This window comes from Gossypium hirsutum, chromosome A05 (genome assembly GCF_007990345.1).
Source record: "Gossypium hirsutum isolate 1008001.06 chromosome A05, Gossypium_hirsutum_v2.1, whole genome shotgun sequence".
In the NCBI taxonomy this organism is placed as follows: Eukaryota; Viridiplantae; Streptophyta; class Magnoliopsida; order Malvales; family Malvaceae; genus Gossypium; species Gossypium hirsutum.
The window spans coordinates 24,843,004-24,864,335 of record NC_053428.1 but is presented as its reverse complement, the minus strand read 5'-3'; the positions used below and the strand labels follow the sequence as shown (position 1 = coordinate 24,864,335).

General features: G+C 29.3%; 1 long non-coding RNA gene across 1 annotated transcript; it reads right to left on the bottom strand.

The window, feature by feature from the left end:
- Positions 1 to 20,197: 20,197 nt before the first annotated feature.
- Positions 20,198 to 21,171, bottom strand: LOC107960382 (uncharacterized). Its single transcript, XR_001701153.2, has 2 exons — positions 21,041 to 21,171; positions 20,198 to 20,955 (listed from the first exon to the last, which is right to left on the bottom strand). It is a non-coding gene; the product is annotated as an uncharacterized lncRNA (long non-coding RNA).
- Between the last annotated feature and the right edge of the window lie 161 nt (positions 21,172 to 21,332).

Below are 21,332 nucleotides of genomic sequence, written 5' to 3'. Positions count from 1 at the left end.
AAAGACGATGTTTGCTATTATTACGCCTAGGAAGCAAAACGAATCTTTGTTTGGGGATCTTTCCACCGCCTATTGCTTTCACATTTAATCTCCAATTCCACCTCAAAAATGCATAATTAACATATACATATATATAAATATATATACAACCAAATACATGATTATTAATGAAAGAATGTTCAAATACAATGCCTTGGGACATGGATGTCTGCTTAATTAATACACATCAGGCTAGGCTCAACTTTGGACTTTGTATACTCATCGAAACTACATCTTTTAATTAAGTCTATTTTTACGAAATTTAAACTTTTGTTTTCACCTTTATAGATACGTGGTTGATACCACCTCAACTGATAATTAAAATTATTTTTACGTGCTGCAAATGGTGTTAAATGGTTTGTAGAGGACACAACATTTGCCACATGGATAATTTGGACATCATCAAAAATGGATTAAGTATCCACCATCTGTTTTCGGTCTTTACATTAATTAAATTAACTTGATTTCATCAAATCAACTCATGAGGAACCACTTCAGGTAATTATGGACTTTGCAATTCATGCAAATGGTTATGGGGATTTGGGAGGAATATTGATAGATGGTATTGAACAAGCTGAGTATTGGTTATTTATGATAGGTTATAATTTGTATGGAGCTTCAAATGGAAAAATATTATAGTAGAGACTAATTGTAATACAGTTGTTAAAGATATTTTTGGTGGCCTTAAGAGACATACAAATAGAGATTTGGTCTTAAGAATTTAAAAATTTTGTAAGCGTGACTGGCGTGTGGTCATCATACAGACTTGAAGAAATGAAAATTTTGCACTGCACATATTGACAAACTTGATGAAGGATTTCCCCCATGATCCACGAGTATTTCAAGTCTCCAATTAAAGTTGCTGATCATATTCATTTAGATATAACATTTTTATCTTCAACTTCAAATGTTACTTCTATTAATTTGTAATTGATTCCCTTCTTTTATTACGCAAAAATATATAATAGTAACCCTCCCCTAATTTAGAAGAATCTGTTTTTTTTGTTTTTATTCAGTTTAAACGTGGTTGTGCCCCACAAGTTAATCAGTACATATACGAAGAACCCACCAAGAAAATATATCCAGTCTAGCAAGAAATTATGTGGGCATTAAAGTCTTGAATAAATCCAAAAATTTCTTCCTAGTAATGTTTACTTTAACATTTAAATATGGAATGTTTTGAATATAAATTAAAATTTTACATGATCAATATTATTTAAATATTTATAAAATCTAAAATTACATTGAAATGTGTTTTATTAATTAATTGTTATAAAATAAAGAGAGATGGGGAACATAAAAAACAAAGAAAATATGAAAGTAATAGAGAAGGTACTTTATTGATCAAAATGGGTCATTACAATGCTTCATCAGAGTCTTTATTTATAGGCATAAAAAGTATAAAAGAAGTAGAGATCTAGTTATTAGATTTTAAAGTACATTAAAACTTTATCTTGATCATGACAAAAATTTACTTAATCAGATATTCATAACACTCCCCATTGAATGTCCATTGGTAGATAATGTCCATTGATAGAGACTCAGCGGTGACCGCTCGAGCGTAAATTGATAAAACTTAATTATTTATGGGCTATCTTTGAATTTGGTTTATATTTGAGAGTTCGTAAAATTTTGGGACTCTCTGGACTTTATGGTTTATATACTGCTAAATTGCATGACTAAACAAAATGTTTTCCTCTAAAAATTTCAACTTATGCGCAACAAAGGTTTTTCTAAAAGACGACGGCATTTTTTAAATATAACTGTTTTAAAGCTTCCGCTATAATAAGTTTTAGCAAATGGACTAATTAAACGGTGTTTTCAAGTAAAAATGTGAATGTTCTGACCAGACAAATTTGTTTTCAAAACCCTTATCTCGTGACACCTCCAGATTCGGTTATAACGTTTAGGCCGGGTTAAGGGTGTTACAGAGTGTATTCGACTCCAGTGTCATATGCCAATATTCTTCTTCCATCAGTCTAGAAGCTATAAGTTTTTTGCTGAAGTAAATATTGGGTTTTGGTCATTAAATCTATCATTGCTTGGATCTGATAATAATTGGGATTATTGTAACACTTGTTAATATTTTTTGTCAAGTGTCTTTTCTCTTCTTTAGCTGCTAAAAGGTTGGGATCTCCAATCATTTTTTTAAGAATCCAAATTTGATATGGCTGATAAAATTTTTCTTTTTCAGCTATACCAATAAGACTGTTGATCTCAAGATGAAAATAATAATAATAATCATCTTCATATACCATACATAATAACATAGTTTTGATAAATGCAGAAAAATCTTTTAATAAATAAAAAGAGAAATTTTGAACTGTTATTTCTTTCACAAAATCCCATTCAATACTGCGTATATCAAATGGTTCATGATCAAGTCTAAACTTTATAGTAGGGAATTTTTCATTTAAATCATTAGTGAAAACATAAGCTTGTAGAAAATATTCTGAAAAAACTTTTTGAAATTGAGCTTGCTGGTTGCAAATAGCTCCATTTACTTTTGTAAATATTTCTACAGGTAGAATATTCCTAGCATTATTATATAAACATAACATAAACATTTTATTCATAATCGGATTATTTGTTCACGTATTAATAAAATATTAAAATATATCAAGAAGATTGTTTATCTCCTTAATATCTAAATAACTAATTTCTGGTTCTTCCCAATCTCGATATAAAATGGATTTTAATAATAAATCATGAGCTTCTTGTTCTTTAGTTTTTTTTTAACTAAAAATTGTGAAAGCTTAGTAAGAGCTCTCCTGAAATTAGCTCTTTGCTCAGTAATATGGGTTTTTCATATTTTATTAATAAAATTATATAATTCTAATTGTAAACTTGGATTATAAAAATATTTTATTTCCTGAATTTGTTGTGCTTTCAACAAATTTTCTAATGCACAAAACTTTTCTACTCATTTTTATGATTTCAGCATAACTGGCATGACATGCTGAATTTGGATCCTGAGACTAGGGTAATTGACTTACCAGTTGTGGTGTAAATGATAATTGAGATCCAACTGGTTGTCTTACCATTGGATATGGAATGCGATATCCTTGGTTAGGATAAAAAGATACTTGAGAATGTATTGTCATAAAGCCACCACGTGTCAACTACGGCGTGAAATGTGGCAAAAAAATGATAAAAAATAAAAATCAATAAAAGTTATATTAAATTTTAATAAAAATATAGAAATATTAAATTTTTATTAAAAATTAGAAAAAATTATAAAAATCATAAAAAAATATAAAATATATAGAAATATAGAAAAATTTATAAAATTTTATAAAGTCGTAAGAAAATTATAAAAAATGTAAAGAAATGTAAAATTCATTAAAAAAAGGTATAAAAATTATCGTATCAAAAGAAGCATTTTATAATTTTTTTATAACTTTAGCAGTTAATGGTCAAAGAGTTTTTTTTAGTGGCAGATCTAAAAATACGACTTAAGGGGGTAGGGGCGAAGTCAGAAATATTTTTGGGGGCGAAATCAAATCATATATTTTTATGATAGTAAAAATACAATTTCACCATTTTAATAGTCTATATCCTTATAATTTTTAGAAGATTAAATCAAATTTTTATTATTTTTGAGGAGCAAAGTGTAATTTTACCATTATTAATTTAAAATTTTATAAATTATAAAGTGCCTAAATGGGAATTTTCCATTTTAGGGGGGTCCAACTCCTGCCAACCCCCTAGATCCGCCCTTGGCCTTTTTAATGTATTTTGGCAATTTAAGTACTCAGTTGAATGAAAAAAAAAGGGACTTAATTGTTTTCTTTGAAAAAGTATGAGGGCCTTTTTATGCATTTTGACAATTCAAATACCCAATTAAGTGAAAAAAATTGAGGCTTAATTGTTTTTTTTTAAAAGATTTGAGAGCATTTTTTATGCATTTAAAAGTTGAAGTACCCAATTAAATATAATAAAATAATAATAACTCAATTATTTTTTAAAAAAATTTACACCTTAAACCAAAAAAAGAAAACTTTTCTGACCATCTTCCACCGCCCTTATAACAACAATTAATTCCAATTCCACGCGGTTCTATTGTTAGATGGGGTCAGCCATGATATTTTCTATAGTATGAATATTTATGTACATTTTGCCTTGTGTCTTGTCTATCTTCTATGTCACTAAATTTGGCAATTTTATATTTCTAAATTCTTTTAGCTTTAGCATTGTTTTTAAAATGTATTTTTTATTTATAATAATTTTGAAATATAAGTAATACTAAGCAAGTAATTTTTCAGAGTTAAAAATGCTTTTAAAGTTAAATGATATTTTTAATCTTTATTTATAATTTAATGTATTTTATGCAATATTTATATTAGATATAAAAAAATTTATGAAAATTTATGAAAATGTAAAAATCATATATCTAAATTTGTAATAGTTATATTTAATATTTAAAATATAGTTTATGTATTTCAATTGAATTTTATAAATAATTAATATTAAATATTTAAAAATATTCAAAATTTATATTTCATATATCAAAATATTCATAATGAGTAATGATAAATCATTTTTATATTTTTATCGAAATATCATAATATTAATGAATTTAAATATTATTTAAATAGTTTTTTTACTTTATTACATCATGTCTAAAATAGATATTTTATTTCTTAAAAGTACATTTTTACAGAAATAATAAATACTTAAATTTTAAACCAAACTTTTAAAAAGCATTATCACTTGTGTGTGTATATATATGTATATATATTTATTCCGGATATTTTATTGTGATCAATCATTATAACATTTAGGCTTAAGGTTAAAAAAAGTTAGTGTACTTTCTCAAAAAAATTTATCAAGTTTCTCTGCAAAAAAGCAGACAATTAAGCCCTTAGATGTTGAAAAGCATCAATTAAGTCATATGACTAACAAATTTTTTTCGTTATCTATGACTATGACCATTATCGAATTAGTACCATTTTAGATTGATATATTATATACATAAACAATATATTAATCTAATATGAAAATAAATATACATTCATTTTTTTTTAAATATATACAATTGACTCTACATGATTGATACTTTATTGTTGTCAATGATGGATTAATAGATGCTAACAATAACTCTTCCGTGTATTATTTTTAGAGGCCAGGCAAGCGCTTTTTATGTGTCATGGTGCGTTGGTGAGATAAGACTTTAAGGCAAAAGCTATTCTTTCAGGGAAGTTACAAGGTTGAGCTTGACCATATTTTTCCTGCAAACATAGTTGTTGGATGATTTGATAAGGGTATATCACGATTAAATTTGAATTACGCTCTCAATCCACATGGGAAGTCATGACAATTAGAGGCTGCAAACATAATGACAAAATATGTTTAGCAAACATTTTTAATGTTAAAGCGTAACGAATGGTCCCTTTTTTCGCACCAATAAAAATTTTGGTTTATATCAGTTTTATCAATTTGTTTCTGTCAAAGTCCGATCATTTTAATTGGAACATGGTGCATCGGTTGGTGCATAAATAATATTATAAAACTTGTAATTATTTATTAGTATACAAAAGGTTTAATTGGAATATACTCATCAATTAAAAAAAAAAAACTAAACCGGAGAGTAAAGTTTAACATTTTAAAATTTAAATTTTTTTTTGTTGACATATTTTCGCATTTAAAATATATAAACTAAAATATAACATAAAAAAATCAGCTCACCCATTTATCAAAGGAAAAATCTCTACTTTCCCTTCAATTTCTTTTTTATTGTTAATTTTAAAGTTATTGAATAATAAATTTTTATTTGTGGACTTTATATATAAATATATTATATAATTAATAAATATTTTATATTTGAAATTTATTTAGCATCATTTATATTATATTTGTAAATATTTTATATACATATATACATATATTTTTTTATAAATATTGATAATTTCAAAACAATATACCAAAATAGACTGTTATTGGCAGGTAACAATTTTGGTAAAAAAATGATATGACTACCGATGTAGTATTGACTACCTTAGTTTTACCTATATCATATAATTAAAATAGGTGGATCAATAAAAATCGGTGAAATTAGTTTAAAAAAATTAAAATTTGGTTGAAATTAGTTTAAATTTTTTTATTATAATTTATAAAATAAATGTTTATATTTCAATTGTTATTTAGATCAAGATCCCGTAGAAACTCGTGAAAAAGAAAAAATAGCATAATAGTCTCTAAACTTCTGCAATTGCTACAATTCAACCCAGGTAAGTTCGTACAGTTAAAAAAAATTAATATTTTTGTATAAATTGATGAATGGTATTATTTATTTATTCTATTGTTGGAATTGAATTGTTGTTAGAATTATAATATTGAATTGGATTTCGGTTTGAATGGAACGTGGGATTTGAGTACATTCGTATTTTGGTGTATGATGGTATTGGAAGGAGACAATGACATTTTTCCCAAGTAAGCCGGAGTTTATCATTTGTTGCGAACTCTCGTGTTTTACTTTCTATTAAACTCTTATGAGTTTCTGTTCAGCTCTTATGAGCTTCTGTTCAGTTTTCGAGCTTCTGATTGGCTTATCTGGGAGGCCTAACTCTTATGAGCTTCTGTTGACAATGTACTCTTATCTATAAGTCGTTATTCAAATGGAAAAATTCGTTAAAGTGATTTACTTAATGAATTTGAAAGACATGTTATGTATTTTTGTATTGATTTGAATATGGAGGTATTTATCAATTGAAATTGTGAATGACAGAAAGTTGACATGAATGATTTTATTTACTTGACTTGTTATAGGAGGTTCGGTAAGATTTATATTTAACTCGTCAAACTTATGTGTTGTTTAATGTCTTTATAGATTTTCGGAAGGTTGGATGATCGGATCAACACTCAAGACACACTATCCAGCTTATTCCGGTAGTTTTTAAAACATTCAATATAGTTTATATGACATGTATAGGTTTTTGTACGGTTTAGTCAAGACTTGGCTTGTGAAAATATTATGATAGATATTTTGTTTAAATAACCAACTTACATATTGGTATGAGAATGAGGTATATTCTGATATGAGTATGAGTGTTATATGTATGTACGTAATTGAATTATAGTGAACTTTGGTAACATGGTTGAGTAAATAATTAGGGAAGTTTGGACATTTTTTTTGAAAGTTATCATTTAAGGTATTTAATGGCATATTGGTTGTATGTAATGATAATACATGTTTAAAACATAATTTTAGCTTGTGTTGAATGCCTTGTTATGCCTTGTTGATGTGCAATTTGTTGAGGCTAGGTTGGTGTCAATTTGGGTGAGAAATGTGGCACAAAAAATGGCTTATTTTCGTCCACACGAGTAGAGACACGAGCGTGTGTCTCAGCCGTGTGTGACACATGGCCAAGTGACACGACCTTGTGTCCCTTATATCTTTTAAGAATACAAGTTAGTATGCTCACACTAACACACGAGCATGTGACTTGGTTGTGTGACCCAAGTCAGAGAGTTACACAGGTACGGACATGGGCTGGGCACGGCCGTATGTCCCTATTTTGAATGCCCACACAGCTTGGCCACACGGCCGTGTGACCCCTGCAGTGTTGAAAATTTTAAATAATTCTGAAAAAATTGTCTGAATTTTTGATTTAGTCTCAACTTGTTTCTAATATGTATTTCGGGCCTTGAGAGCTCATTTAAGGGACAATATATAGGATTTTTGATTGGTTTTATTATGAATATTGATATGTAATGAAACGCTTGAAATTTTTGTCTGATTGATTCATAAACTCTGGTAATACTCAATAACCCTGTTCCTGCGACGGATATGAGTAAAGAATGTTACAAATTAAGTCCGACAAAATTTAATTAGCATTTAATTTCACAGAATTAGAATTATTAAGAAAATGAAAAACAAAAGTACTCCTACTAAACATTTACCATAACAAATTTAATTACATTAGATGAATATCAACCTAATTAGATTAGATGAGAAATAATTCGAAATGCTTTCGTAGATTAACCGAACGTGACGATGGCAAAAAATACAGCCTTGCCTTTTGTCTCCCTTTACTTATCTCCCCCTTTTCATATTCATGGAATTCAAACCATAAAACACAAAGGTAACTGTACTTTTGGTAGTTGAAAAGTAATCAAAGAAACTAAGAAAAACTTTTCCTTTCCACGAGGAACTCATAAACATGAAATACTAGGGTTCTTAATTATTGGATTGGTAATGACATCATCATGAAATCAACCTTCCATTTCCGCCTAAAACCCAAAATGAAATAGAGAGAAAATTAATCTTAATTTAGGTGAGAGGATAAGGATAGTTTCGACCTTATTCAACAATTGAGAATTCAATTTTTATTTTAAATATGAGACAGTTTTGAAACCCGGGGCTTATAAAACGTAAAGATTAATCACTGAACTAATAGAATTAATTGAAACACAATTTATCACAATAATGAATAATTTGCAGATTGAAAGAGTGGGCATATCCCTCCTAAATCTCTGACCGAAGACCAAGATTAACTTCAATCTCTTCGGAGCTGTCATACGTAGGAAGGCTTATTAATATATATGTGAAGTGCAGTGGTCCTTTTTTGGCGCATAAAATTTCCCTTATCTTATTCCACACGCAGATGCTACATTCCATCATGCTAGCTGCTGTTGTTCCCTCTCCTTCATTTACTTACTATACCCTTCTTTTCTTAAAAGAAAAAAGAAATTGCTGGCAAGTGAAGAGAATCTTCCAAATTCCAACTCCAACTCTGGGAATAAGACAAATATTTTAAAATAACTCTCTAAATTAATATTACTCCTTTTTTTTTCTTTAAAATACGGCTATAAAGAATATTCCTCAAGCCTTCTATAATTGTCCTTGTATCACCTTTTCATGTTATTTTAATTCCATTGCTTTAAATCGTCCTCCATCCATGTACCATCTACTAACACCAAATCTATTTTGTTCAATTAAATCCAACATATTTCTACTGTTATTAGATTCTCGAAAATGGATACACCATCTAAGTTTATCATGCTTTATGTTTTTTTATTTTCTTTTTGCAGTAATTATTAAGTTTATCATATCGTTTACTTATTAAATAGGCTTCAAAATCAAACTCAAACTCTGCAAGATTTCTCACTCAACTAGAAGTATACGATTTAATTAATATATGAATAAAAACGTGAACATATAGGTGACAGTGACAGCAACATCTTACAACATACTTCCCTTATAAAGACAAACGAAATCAGAAACCAAATTATTCAATTCATACCTACTATACAAGGAATTATGCAAACAATAAAAAACAAGAGGAAATTTCCCCAACTGACTTAAAGATAACCATGGTGTTATGAACCAAGACTACCTTATAAATTATGTGATGAATGTTGTGTTGAACAATCAAGGGTCTGGGGATATGTTCACAGTACTGATCTTGTTGCTTTTGGAGGACTTTGGTGGAGTAGTGTTAGTTACAGTCGTATTGGAGGATCCACCCATTTTACTGGATAAAGAATTAGCAATGCATTCAGCCATCCTTGTCTTGACAAGCTTTTTCTTCACTGGAAACACACACCCTTTCTTCTCTTGGAACCGATATGCCCCTTTTTTATCACCCTCTATTCTGGCTGGATCTGCTTCTGCCCGGCCGCCTTCTCCACCTTGGTTTAGCCTAGACTCCATGATTTTTGTGAAGTATCTTTGGGTTGGAATGTGAGGGTGATTGGGGTCAAGTGAACTGAGAGAAAGGATTTAAAATAGAGAACAAAAAGTGGGGAAACTTGTAGACTAAGAATTGATGTTTAGATTTGGTAATTCACCAAAAACAAATGCTGCTTTGACACTTGTCATAACCTCACTGCACTGTAAGAGAGAGAGAGTGAGAGAATCACTGACAACCAGAAGTAGTCATGTGAGTGTGGGCTTGAATGTGATCCATTCATTCCCCTAATTAATTCGATGTTATTAAGAAGCAAAACAGAATCTTTGTTTGGGTTTTTTCCAGTTCATAGTGGCTTTTCATATGTAATCTTCATTTCCACCACCAAAATGAAAGTAAAATATATATAATGCAAGCAAATAAATGATGTGTGGTTAGTTTAAGTCATTGGTTAAAGTAGAATTGTAAATGAAGGAAAGCTGTAATGCAATGCCTTGGGACATGTTTGACGTTGGAAGCCTTGTTGGTATGCACTAGGCTACCCTCCCAAACCTATAGACATTCTTCCCAAGTCAATTTTGGACTTTGCTAAACCATGATATTTCCTAGAAATTTCAAACTTTTAAGACTTCATATCTTTTAAGCAGGTCCACTCTCACTGTTTCATTACACTACTCATTAATTATAAATTACTTTTACACGCTGAGATTGGTCTTAAATCGCTTCTAGAACACACCACATATATTACTAAATTTGCCACATGGATAGTTAGGACATCATCAAAAGTGGATTAAGTCTTTTCGTCTTTAAATTAATTAAACTGACTTTGATTCATGAGGTCCCCCTTACGGGCGCAATTCATGTTTAAATCAATATGATTAAGTATTAATCCCCCCCGGCCCCCCCCCCCAAAAAAAAATCGTTCTAGAGTCTTTGTTCTTATAAAGCTCAAATGTGATTGTAGAGCTCACCTACCATAAGAAATTCAGTGGGCATTGATTTCCCAAATAAATCAAAGGATTTTCTTCCAAATTATGTTTACGCTTAAATATGGAATTTTTAATATAAATTAAATTTTGGCATGATTATTTTAAATATTTTATAAATTTAAACAATTAAATAGAAATATGTTTCCATTAATTAATGAAAATTCTTGACTCATAAAAGATTACCCTATGATTTGAATTTAGGTAAATAGGAAAAAAATTGTATTTCTAATCCCCATAACATAGTTTTTATTTTTACATTTAAGTACTTACATTATATAATTCGGTCATTTTGGTTATTTCCATTAAAATCACAAATAGCAAGCTGACATGGCAATTAAAAAAATCAATATAATAACAAATTTAGCCCTCAACTTTTACATATATATTATATCAATTTGGTCATTATTTTAAAAAAATTAACCCTCAAAATTTATAAATATTCTCAATTTGATCTTATTTCTAAAAAAACTCAGATAAATTTACAATAAATATAATAATAAATTTAAAAATATATATAAAAAAAATTGTTGGTGAGAAAATTGCTTCTGTTCTTCTTGAAGAGATCAACTCACCAGGTATTACTACTATGTACTCTATTCCATTGGCTCGTCACTTGTCCAATTTCACAAACTGCCTTTGTTTATTGCAGCAACGGAGAGGGTGGGGGAGGGGAATATATATATTTTTTGATAGTTAATTAGTTTACCTTTAAAAGATTTATAATTTAATTGTTTTTATAAAATTTTGAAACTTTGTATTAACTACTCATATAAATTTTTAAAACTTAATACTCTAATTACAAAATTTACTATTTTTGAATCATGAATATCATATACTCTGAATATAACTAAAATTAAGTATGAACATATAAGCATAAGAGGAATATAAAATGGCGCAAAAGTCTATATAAGATGCAGTGAACATGCAAATAATATAACGACTTTGGAATGACGAGAGCAATGAGATCAGATTGCCCTTGTTCATACTATTGATTAGGGGAAGCCAACAATTATTTTAGGGTCAGAATTTAATTTTGAAAGGTTAAACGTATTAACTTATAATTCATCCATTTTGAAGGGATTAAATTAAAAAATTATTTTGAGATTAAAGTACAATTTTACTATATTTTTAATTTTTTAATTATATCAATTATAAAAAAAAAATTCTTCTTTCGAGGTCCAAGGCCTTTGTCTACCCCTTAAATCTAGAGCACTATAATTTGCTAAAACTAATTTGTATAAATTAAATTCAAAAATAAAATTAATTTTTATATACAATACTTAGAATTGTCCATAATCCCCTTCTTACCTATTTAATATGAATATAAACGGATTTCAATACACTTGAAATCACGTCTTTTTGTATTGACAATAATATCGATATCAACTAAATTAAAATTTTTGTAAGTGAAATTAAAATAAATTAAATCAAATTCTAAAATTGGTCATATTAAGGGAAGGTGTTAAGAGTAAAAAAATTGGCTACTCAAAAATCATAGCAACTCTTACTTATAGTAAACATGAAACAACACATGAGAATTATAAAGATGTATGATTAAGTTGTTGTATTTTTGGACGGGGCCGACCATATGTTGTCAATATTAATGTTGTTTTTGCCCTAATCACCTGATCATATTGTACGCAATGTATGTTTTAGATTATATCTTCATCAATTATTATAACATTTACTGTGTCCATAATCATTGAACCAATTTTTTTTTTATCTTTTAGAAATTTTGTAAGGACCCTATTGTACCATAGTAATTTGTCTTAATATGAAACTGAGAAAGGATGTCATAGTAAATTTTACTATGTGGTCTCCAAAAGAGAGATATTTGGGTCTTGGGGCACATCCTTTATGACAAAAAGGACGTCCTTTGGATAAGCCACCAAAATGATAAAAAGGCATGCTTCAATTGTGAACTATAGTAATGTGTTCTTTTTTTTTTTTTCGATGCTCCAAAATTTGTCCTTGGAGTTCTCATCAGTTTATAATATAACAATGCCACTGCCATTGCTATCTTTCTCCTTTATTTGTGGACAGGTTTCATAACCCTAACAAAGTAATGGTTTAATTTAAATTAATATATTTGGCATATAATTTCTTCTAAAATTAATAATTAATAATTATTAATTGTACAAAAGATACAAATAATGAGACGCTGACGCCAATATTCACTAAGGTCAAAAATAATTTTGGAGTAAACTTTTGAGTTGCGTATTTTTATGAAAGTTAAAATGTAATTTTATATTTATGATAACTTATATTTTTATAATTTTTAAAATAGTATATTAAAATTTTATTATTTTGAGAGCAAAATTTAATTTGAGCATGTATTAATTTATAATTTTCTAAAATATAAAAGAGTTAATGTGATATTTTTCTATTATTTATGAGATTTTATATAAAAAATATATTTAGAAAATAAAAAAGGATTAATAGTATAGATTACAAATATTATGAATTTTTTAAAATTTTATATAATGGTTTCTTTTTGTAATCTTATCAAACTGACCAAACAGTTTTGTATCATATTCATCACTAGTAAATTGAAGTCACTTAGATACTTATATCATATCAAGATACCAATTACATCCTGACTGAATTTGCCAAATCTGCACAAAATCTCATGAAAAGGGAAAACTGGAGTTGTTCCCATCGAATTGGTGGGGTGCTGATAACTACTTGGGTGGCCCTAGAAGGGAAACCTTATTTTAATTAAACAACTCTATTCAATTCATTAAAATATAACAACAACAACTCAGAAAAAAAAAATAACAACCTAAACTCATGTTTTGAAACCCAATCTAAAACTACGAATCATTATAATTTTGGAGGAGATCATTTATACAGTTTTAAATTTCTTATGAATTAAAAAAAATAGAATTACTATTCAACTAGTTTAGGGGCGTTGTTAGGGGTTGGCAGGGGTCTCGATCCTCCTTAAAATAATTTTTTTTTATTTAAGCTTTTTAAATTTTTAAAGATAAAATTACACTTTAATTCTCTAAAATAGATAAAAATTTGATTTAACATTTTAAAAATTATAATGATATAAGCTATTAAAATGATAATATTATATTTTTATTATAGTACAAATTATAATTTAAGTTCTACCTCTACAAAATTTTTTCACTTCGGCACTGAGATGGTGTATGAGGACATTGCCATGTTCCTTTCAACATCTGCCACAAACAAAAGAGGAAACCGGAGTTCTTTGTCCTAAAAATCCTCAAATCTCGATTTATTGATTTAATGATTAAACAATAAGTAGTTGAATAAACAAACACACCCAACTAACCCCCAATTCTGCCAAATCCATGCTTCATCTAAACATTTCAATTCTACGCCGTCATGATTACAAAATAGGAAATGCCACAATATTCTTTTATTATTATTATTATTATTTTTAATTTACTGTATAAATGAATCCAAATTTTTTTAAAAATTAAGGATAAATTAATTGAATTAACTAAAAATAGATGATTGGATATATTCATCTCCTGATAGTGGCTTAATTTATTAAACAAAAGTACGGTTACTAAACATTTAGCATAATACATTTAACTAAATCTGAACATGATTAGAAGAGATGAGATAATAACTGGAGATGGTTTAGTAGATTAGCCGAGTATGAACTGTGAACATGGAAAAAATAGTCCCCTGCTTTTTGTCTGTCTTTATTTGTTTGTCTCCTTCCGTATGTATGGGATTCAAAATAAAATAACTGGCCTTAAAACTAGTGGAGAAATAATCAAATACACCAAGAAAAACTTTTCCTTTTGACCAAACATTCATAGAAATTAAATGATTTCCCTATTTGGGGTTCTTCATGAAATGAACCTTCCATTACCAGCTTAAAGCATAAAAGTGTCCTATATTCATTTTTTTAAAGTTGGAAACCATATATTCAGAGACAAGCTTGCAGCGTTTGAATTTCAAGATGCAGAAGAAAACGATTCTCTGTCCCAAATTCTATCTGTTCAAAACCAAAGGAATGAATGAAAGTAAGTAGAACAGAACAGAATAAACAACAGAACAAGTTGTGGTAATTTGAGGTAACATTTGATGAATGATGGGAAACAAAGCTATGGTGTGAGTGGGGATGCTACCAGGGATTTAAATAGCAGTCCGATACCGCTATAGCGGCCGTTATATAGCGGTAGCGGCACCGTCCGAAACTGTTACTGCCGAAACCGCTATTATTGTTTTACAATAAGTTGTGTGAATTTTTAAAAAAATTCACGAGCACGATACCCGCAATGACCGCAATAGCATTCGTTATGTCCACAACCGCAACACACGCAACGCGACCAACAACGCGGCTGCGACCGCAATTTAAATCCCTGTATGCTACTTAAACATTTTGTATGTGGTTATCGTTGGATTGAAAAGGTTTGGATGAAGAAAACAGAGAAATAAAAAACTTGAGCATGGAGTGGAGCATCATCTTCTTCACCAGCTTCCTCTTCTTTGGAAAAACACTTCCATTGGTTGCCTTGATGAACCTTGTCTCAGCTCTTCCTGTTCCTGCCTCTCTGTAAACTTTAACAGGGTGCACTTTCATTTCAACCCCCATTTTTTTTCCTCTCTCAATTTCTCATTTCTGACAGAGAGTGGAGGAGGATTTATACTGCCTTCCTATCTGAAATAATGTTATACCACGTGTCAGAATCTGAGCGGTATGCTGATGTAAGTCACAATATATGCTTCAAATCTTGTTTGCATTAGGTTGAGACTTCATTTTTTCCATTTCAACTTAACTTTAATATATTATATTAATAAATTACATACTTTATAGTATATATAAAAAAACCCACTTATTTCATCCTTGAATTTTATGATTTTATCTCACTTGCATCATTGCATGATTGAAAAGCCTCCCAAATCCACTTTTTTTTTTCCTGTTTTTATTATATATTTAAAGCAATATGAATCTTCTCACTGAAGCACCATGTTGAATATCGCAACCCTAAAGTTCATTTGGTGTCGGACATGGTGATAATATCAATCATTACAAAAATAGTTTAGCCTTCTGGGAAATACATAAATAAGTAGTTCTCAGAGAAGAACAATTTCTTTTTCTCTCTTCATATTTTCTTTATTTGACGCGTCTTGTTTAACATACCCGTTGTGTGTTATAAGTCGACCAAGTTCATTCTTTTCCTTGTCTTTTTTAAATAGTAAATTAGGAAATGATGGTCAGGTCTAGAGGTGATCATGGGCCGGGTCGGGTCGGGTTTGGGCAGGGCCCATACAAATTTTTAGGCCCGTCTACTAGGCCCGGCCAGAAATATGGGCCTAAAATTTTGCCCAAGCCTGACCCGGCCCATATTAAAATTTTTTTTATTTCATTAAATAAAAAAATTTAAAAATATAATAAATCAAATATATTTAAAAACATAAAAACAAATATTAAAACAAATAAAAATAATACTAAAACAATTCTTAAAACAATACACAAATTAAGAATATAATAAAAAATGGTTATATTAAAAATTTAAAATAATTAAAAATAAAATAAATATATATACTAATATATAATTCGGGCCGGGCCCGGATCAAAAAACTCTTACCCGAGACCCGGCCCGTTTTCTAAACGGGCCTCGTTTTTTTACCCAAGCCCATTTTTCGGGCGAGCCTTCGGGCTGAGCCGGACCGCCCAGCCCATGATCAGCTCTTGTGAGGTCCAAGGTTAAATCATTAAGACAAGATTACAGTAATATTGTCTCCTACCATATTCCCAATATTTAAGGGCCAAGAGCTATATGAAATGAAAGGAAGAAGATAATGGATTTTTATTATCTTATTACATAATAGTTTCTGCGGTTAATTCTTGGTAAAATTTGGTTATTTTAAAAATGCTTTTATAGGGACTCAACATAAAGATCATATAAAAGAGTTGGTCAATAAAGATAATTACTAAAATGAGAATGATTGTATTATCATATGGTTGAATGGTCTTAATCAAACATTACAAAGGTCCATTAATTGACTGCCACTTTCGCAAATTAACGTATCTTAGAAAATTCATAATATGAGTGGGGATAAGTTTTTTTTTTTCAAAATGAAGAATTCAAATTCAATTATAAATATTCTTTTTTCCAATCTTAATTCACATCTTCTTATTGAACAAGAAGGTCGGTGTGTTCCTTTTTGGTATTTCCATTTGCAAACTAAGTAAGTAAATAAAAAATGAGTTTAAACTCAAATCCGAAAAAAGGTAACGAGTGCCAAAATTTTCTTGCTGCATTGGATTAGTTGGAAAGCAGAAAACAAGCTGCTGTTGACTTATGTATAATCGTAAAATGGGGATAATGTTGTGTTCCAAGGACAGTTAGGATAATGATCGAATTTGATTATTTGGAATTTGGTACTGATCTGGTGGGGTCTCTAGCTTTGTCAAGACATCATCAAGAATCTCTCAAGTCTCAATTAACTTTTCTTTATGTCACTTCGAGATTATAAAATATTATTCATTTTTAATAATTTAATTAATTTGGAAATTTTTATTTAGATTTTATTTTTAGGATAAAAATATTGAAATTGAAGATGAAAATATTGACGTGGTATTAAACTATTAAAAAAGATATAAATAATATGATGTTACTGTTTCGTACAATTATTTACCGTCCCTTTGGTTGGAAATGTTTGTTGCATTTATATTTTACTTTTATGTTACACAAGCTCCTCAATTTTTATAAATATATTTATGTTTAATATATGAGAATAAAATGATGAAAGCTTAAGTCCTTATTTATTTTTTAATTTATTAAATATAACTTAAAAATATATATTAAAATTTTAATTTTAATTTTAATTATAGGGTTAAAACTTTTCATCAAATAATTATGTTTGAATATAAATATATAAAAAATTGAAAATTCAACACAAGCAATAGTTGAGAGTGAAAAAGGAACCCCAGAATAAAAGCAGCCATTGATTAGGTCCAATTTTCCCCTATCATTCAAACCCTTGACCATGTGTTACATACACGCTCAACTTTTTAGTTTTGATAGTAAAACAAAAATCCTACATTTTTAGACCATGATCTAGGAATATGGATCAAAATTTATACTAAGCTTCCAATGGGACCCAAAATAAAAAGCAAAGTTGTCCTAATCACTAAAACATAACATAGGATCATATAACGTCACTCATTCAAAGTCTAGACTGGAATGATCACAGATTTTTTATTTCAATAAAACAATGCACTGTAAATAGGTTTTTTTTTCAATAGTAAATTATTCATTAAATAATGTTTATAAACATTACTAATTAACCGACCTTTTCTTATTAAAATTTGGACATAATCTATACTGTCAAAGCAGTCAATAATTAAGGTGCATCGACCATCTTCATCAAGTTTCTATCCAAGTTTTACTCAAAAGTGATTTTCTCCAGCTGTGATGCTCTTGAGGGAGAAAAAAAAGGGGGCTTTGTCCTTGTTAATGCCAACTAATCAGAAAGGGAATTAAAGGTATTTTATCCTTAAAGACATCTCTTTGCATTAAAGACAATAATAATAAAAAAGCGAGTGGTCCCTATTGAAATGCAGAAAAATTCAAGTAATAAAGCCAATATATTACTGAATAAATAAGCTGGAAAGTAAAGTCTAGTATAGTTGATTGTTGCCATGGAGAGTAGGTTCTGCTGTTGAAGTTCTCTTCTTCCTGGTCCTAAAATACATGCATGAAAATAGAGCAGAGGTAGGTATGGATTGTGGCTAGACTATATGATTGGTCAGGTAGGTTCACTGTTGGGACAACACAAGTTTTAGATTTTTGCTCGACCCAACACATGTTAAACTCGACCTAATTAAAAAATGGGTTTAAATTTTTGCTCAAGTTTAATTTAAATAAAAAGCTTAAATTTAAGTTAAATTTGTATTAATTTTTTTTATATACATTAAAATAATTACAACTTAATAAACAAATACTTTTAAAATGGTAAAAAATGAATAATAAAAAAAGAGTTATACATTATCTAAATGATAACAATAAAATAATAGCAACATAATAATAAAATGATAGCAAAACAACATCAAAACGGCAACAAACAATAGTGAAAATTTTTTTTAGGCAAATTCGAGTTGAGTCAGACTCAAACCAAATAAATTTTATCTAAGGCCAAGCTTATTTAGAAAACGTACATTATTTTTTGTCTAACTCTAATTTTCGGACCTGTATTTTTATTCAAACACTCTCACATTTCGGATGGGTTTTCAAGTCTGAGTGGGTGGTGGCTAAACCTATTGATTAAACACAAAAAACAGAAAGAGACCAAAAATTAGAAACAAAGAAACAAAGAACTGAATATTCTTCTACATGTCTATATATATACATGTTGCATCTCTTTCAATAGACCCACCAACTTAGACCTATTCATGGGTCGGGCCACTTGACCCAGCCCGAAGGCTCACCCGATATATAGAAGGGTTTGGGCAAAAATATAAGTTCAAAAAATGAGTTTAGACAAAAAACTAAGACCCGTTTAAAAAATAGGCCAGGCCTCAAGTAAGACGTTTTTGGCCCAGCCCAACCCAAATTCACTAAAGGACAAAAAAATATCTGCTTTTTTTTAATGTTATTTTATTGTTGTTCTCTCCCTACTTTGCTATTATTTTACTATTATGTTGTTGTTATTGTTTGGATATTGTATAAAACTTATTTTATTGTTAATTTTCTTATTATTTTAAAGGCATTTGTTAATTTTGTTATTATTTTAAAGGTATTTGTTAATTTTATTATTATTTTAGAGGCATTTGCTTGTTAAGTTGCAACTATCTTAGTGTTATTTAAGTATATATATATTTTAAAATTTATTTTCATTTTTTTGGGAAATATTTATTTTGATGTATTATATATATTTAAAAATAATATAAAAAAATTAATACGGTCCGGCCGAGTCAGGCTTAGGTTTTAAATTTTTATCTAGGTCAGACTTGGGCAAAATTTTAGGCTCATTTTTCGGGCCGAGCCCGGGCCTAGCAAATGGGTCTGAATTTTTAGTTGAGCCCAGCCTGGGCCATGAACACCTCTACACCAACTAGTTTACATTACATTTTTGGAATATAGATTTATTATTGAAATATAACTTTTGCTAAAGATATGTAGGGATGAAGAAAAAGTGTATATTAACTTTTTTTGGGGAGGTAACAACTGAACCCTTCACCTAGACAAGTTCAATCTTACAATCATTTTTCTTCTCAAGAATTCATATTAAATAGTTCAGTAATCCTCAATTTCCAAATTTCCCTAGAAGTTGAATTCAGTTAATTGGTGTTTAAAGATCATTGAATTACCATTTCAAACTATTTTACTATGTCATCTATTTTTTGTTTCACTTTTTTAAGATGTTGGAATTTGATATTTGTATTTTGATGTACACTTGAAAATGAATGTATTAAAAATGATATCTAAATATAAGATTTTTTTTTCAAAAAAAAAAGAGAATAGAATAGAATCGAAAATATTGTAATTTGGACGTTGCTGGCACTAGAATGAACATCATAATTGTAAAATAGAAAAAGTGAAATAGAAACTTAAAACTAATATACTTTCATGACAAGTGAAACTTGATTGATGTACTCAATGAAAAACAGGAAACTATGGTAGAAATTACATTGCAAAAGCTTCAAAACAAGAAGAAAAGACAATGTAGTAATGGATATAGGCAATCTAAGCTAGAAGAAAAAGATTTCCCTTTTAATTAAGATTTGGGTAGCCAGTCAAGTTCTAGACAGTAGCTTCCTGAAAGTAATTTATGCACTTCGGAGTGGCTGTTGTAACCAACCAACTTATTATCTTTTCTGTACTTCAACTCAATGCCCCAAGAGTTGAGCTTAGAGATCGCGGAATTCTTGAGTCTATTATATATATATACGTTGCTTGAATAGTAGAAGTAGAGTGAAAGTGTATTGAGGATAAGAGGAACTAACATTAAAACACCTCTATGTGGTGTCTATGATATGATGGCCTATAGCATATATTTCGCACACATAGTTGGTTGCTATTAATAATATATGGCTAGTGGGGTGATCGTATTTTTGTTGCGAAAATCCTGGTATGCTTGGAACAACAATTCTTAGAGTGAACAACAGGGTGGCAGCAGGCGTGGAAAAGAGAAGAGACAGAGATGAGAAATTTATGGAACATCATCCTTTTCACAGATCTCCTTTTAGGGGGAATAACCCCCCACTTCTTCACTTGGAATTCCCCCGCCAACTTCTTCAACCATCTTCGGTGGAATTTGAAAAGTAATGCAGCATAATGAAGAAAGGCAATAATAAAGGCCTGAGAATCAATTGAGAAGCAGAGTGAAAATCGAGGCGTGTATATAAAGGAAGTCTGATAAAAGAAATAGTGTTTGTTTCAATACCAAGAAAGCACCCAGGTGCTTGCTTCTCCCATTTCAGATTTTGGGGCCCAAACCTCACCGCCCATTTATGAGTAGGTTAGATGTGAAAGCATTGTGAAGTTAAACCACCACCTCAAACTGAACTTTCCCACCTGCACTTATTTTATTTATGCCCACTCTCTCTATCACTATTTTTTTTTTAAAGATTTAAATTTAGGCTAGAAGTGAAATGTAGATTAGCATGTACCATATTTATTTTAATATTTTTCATATACGTATTACTATTCATATTCGATTTCTCCTAATAATATTA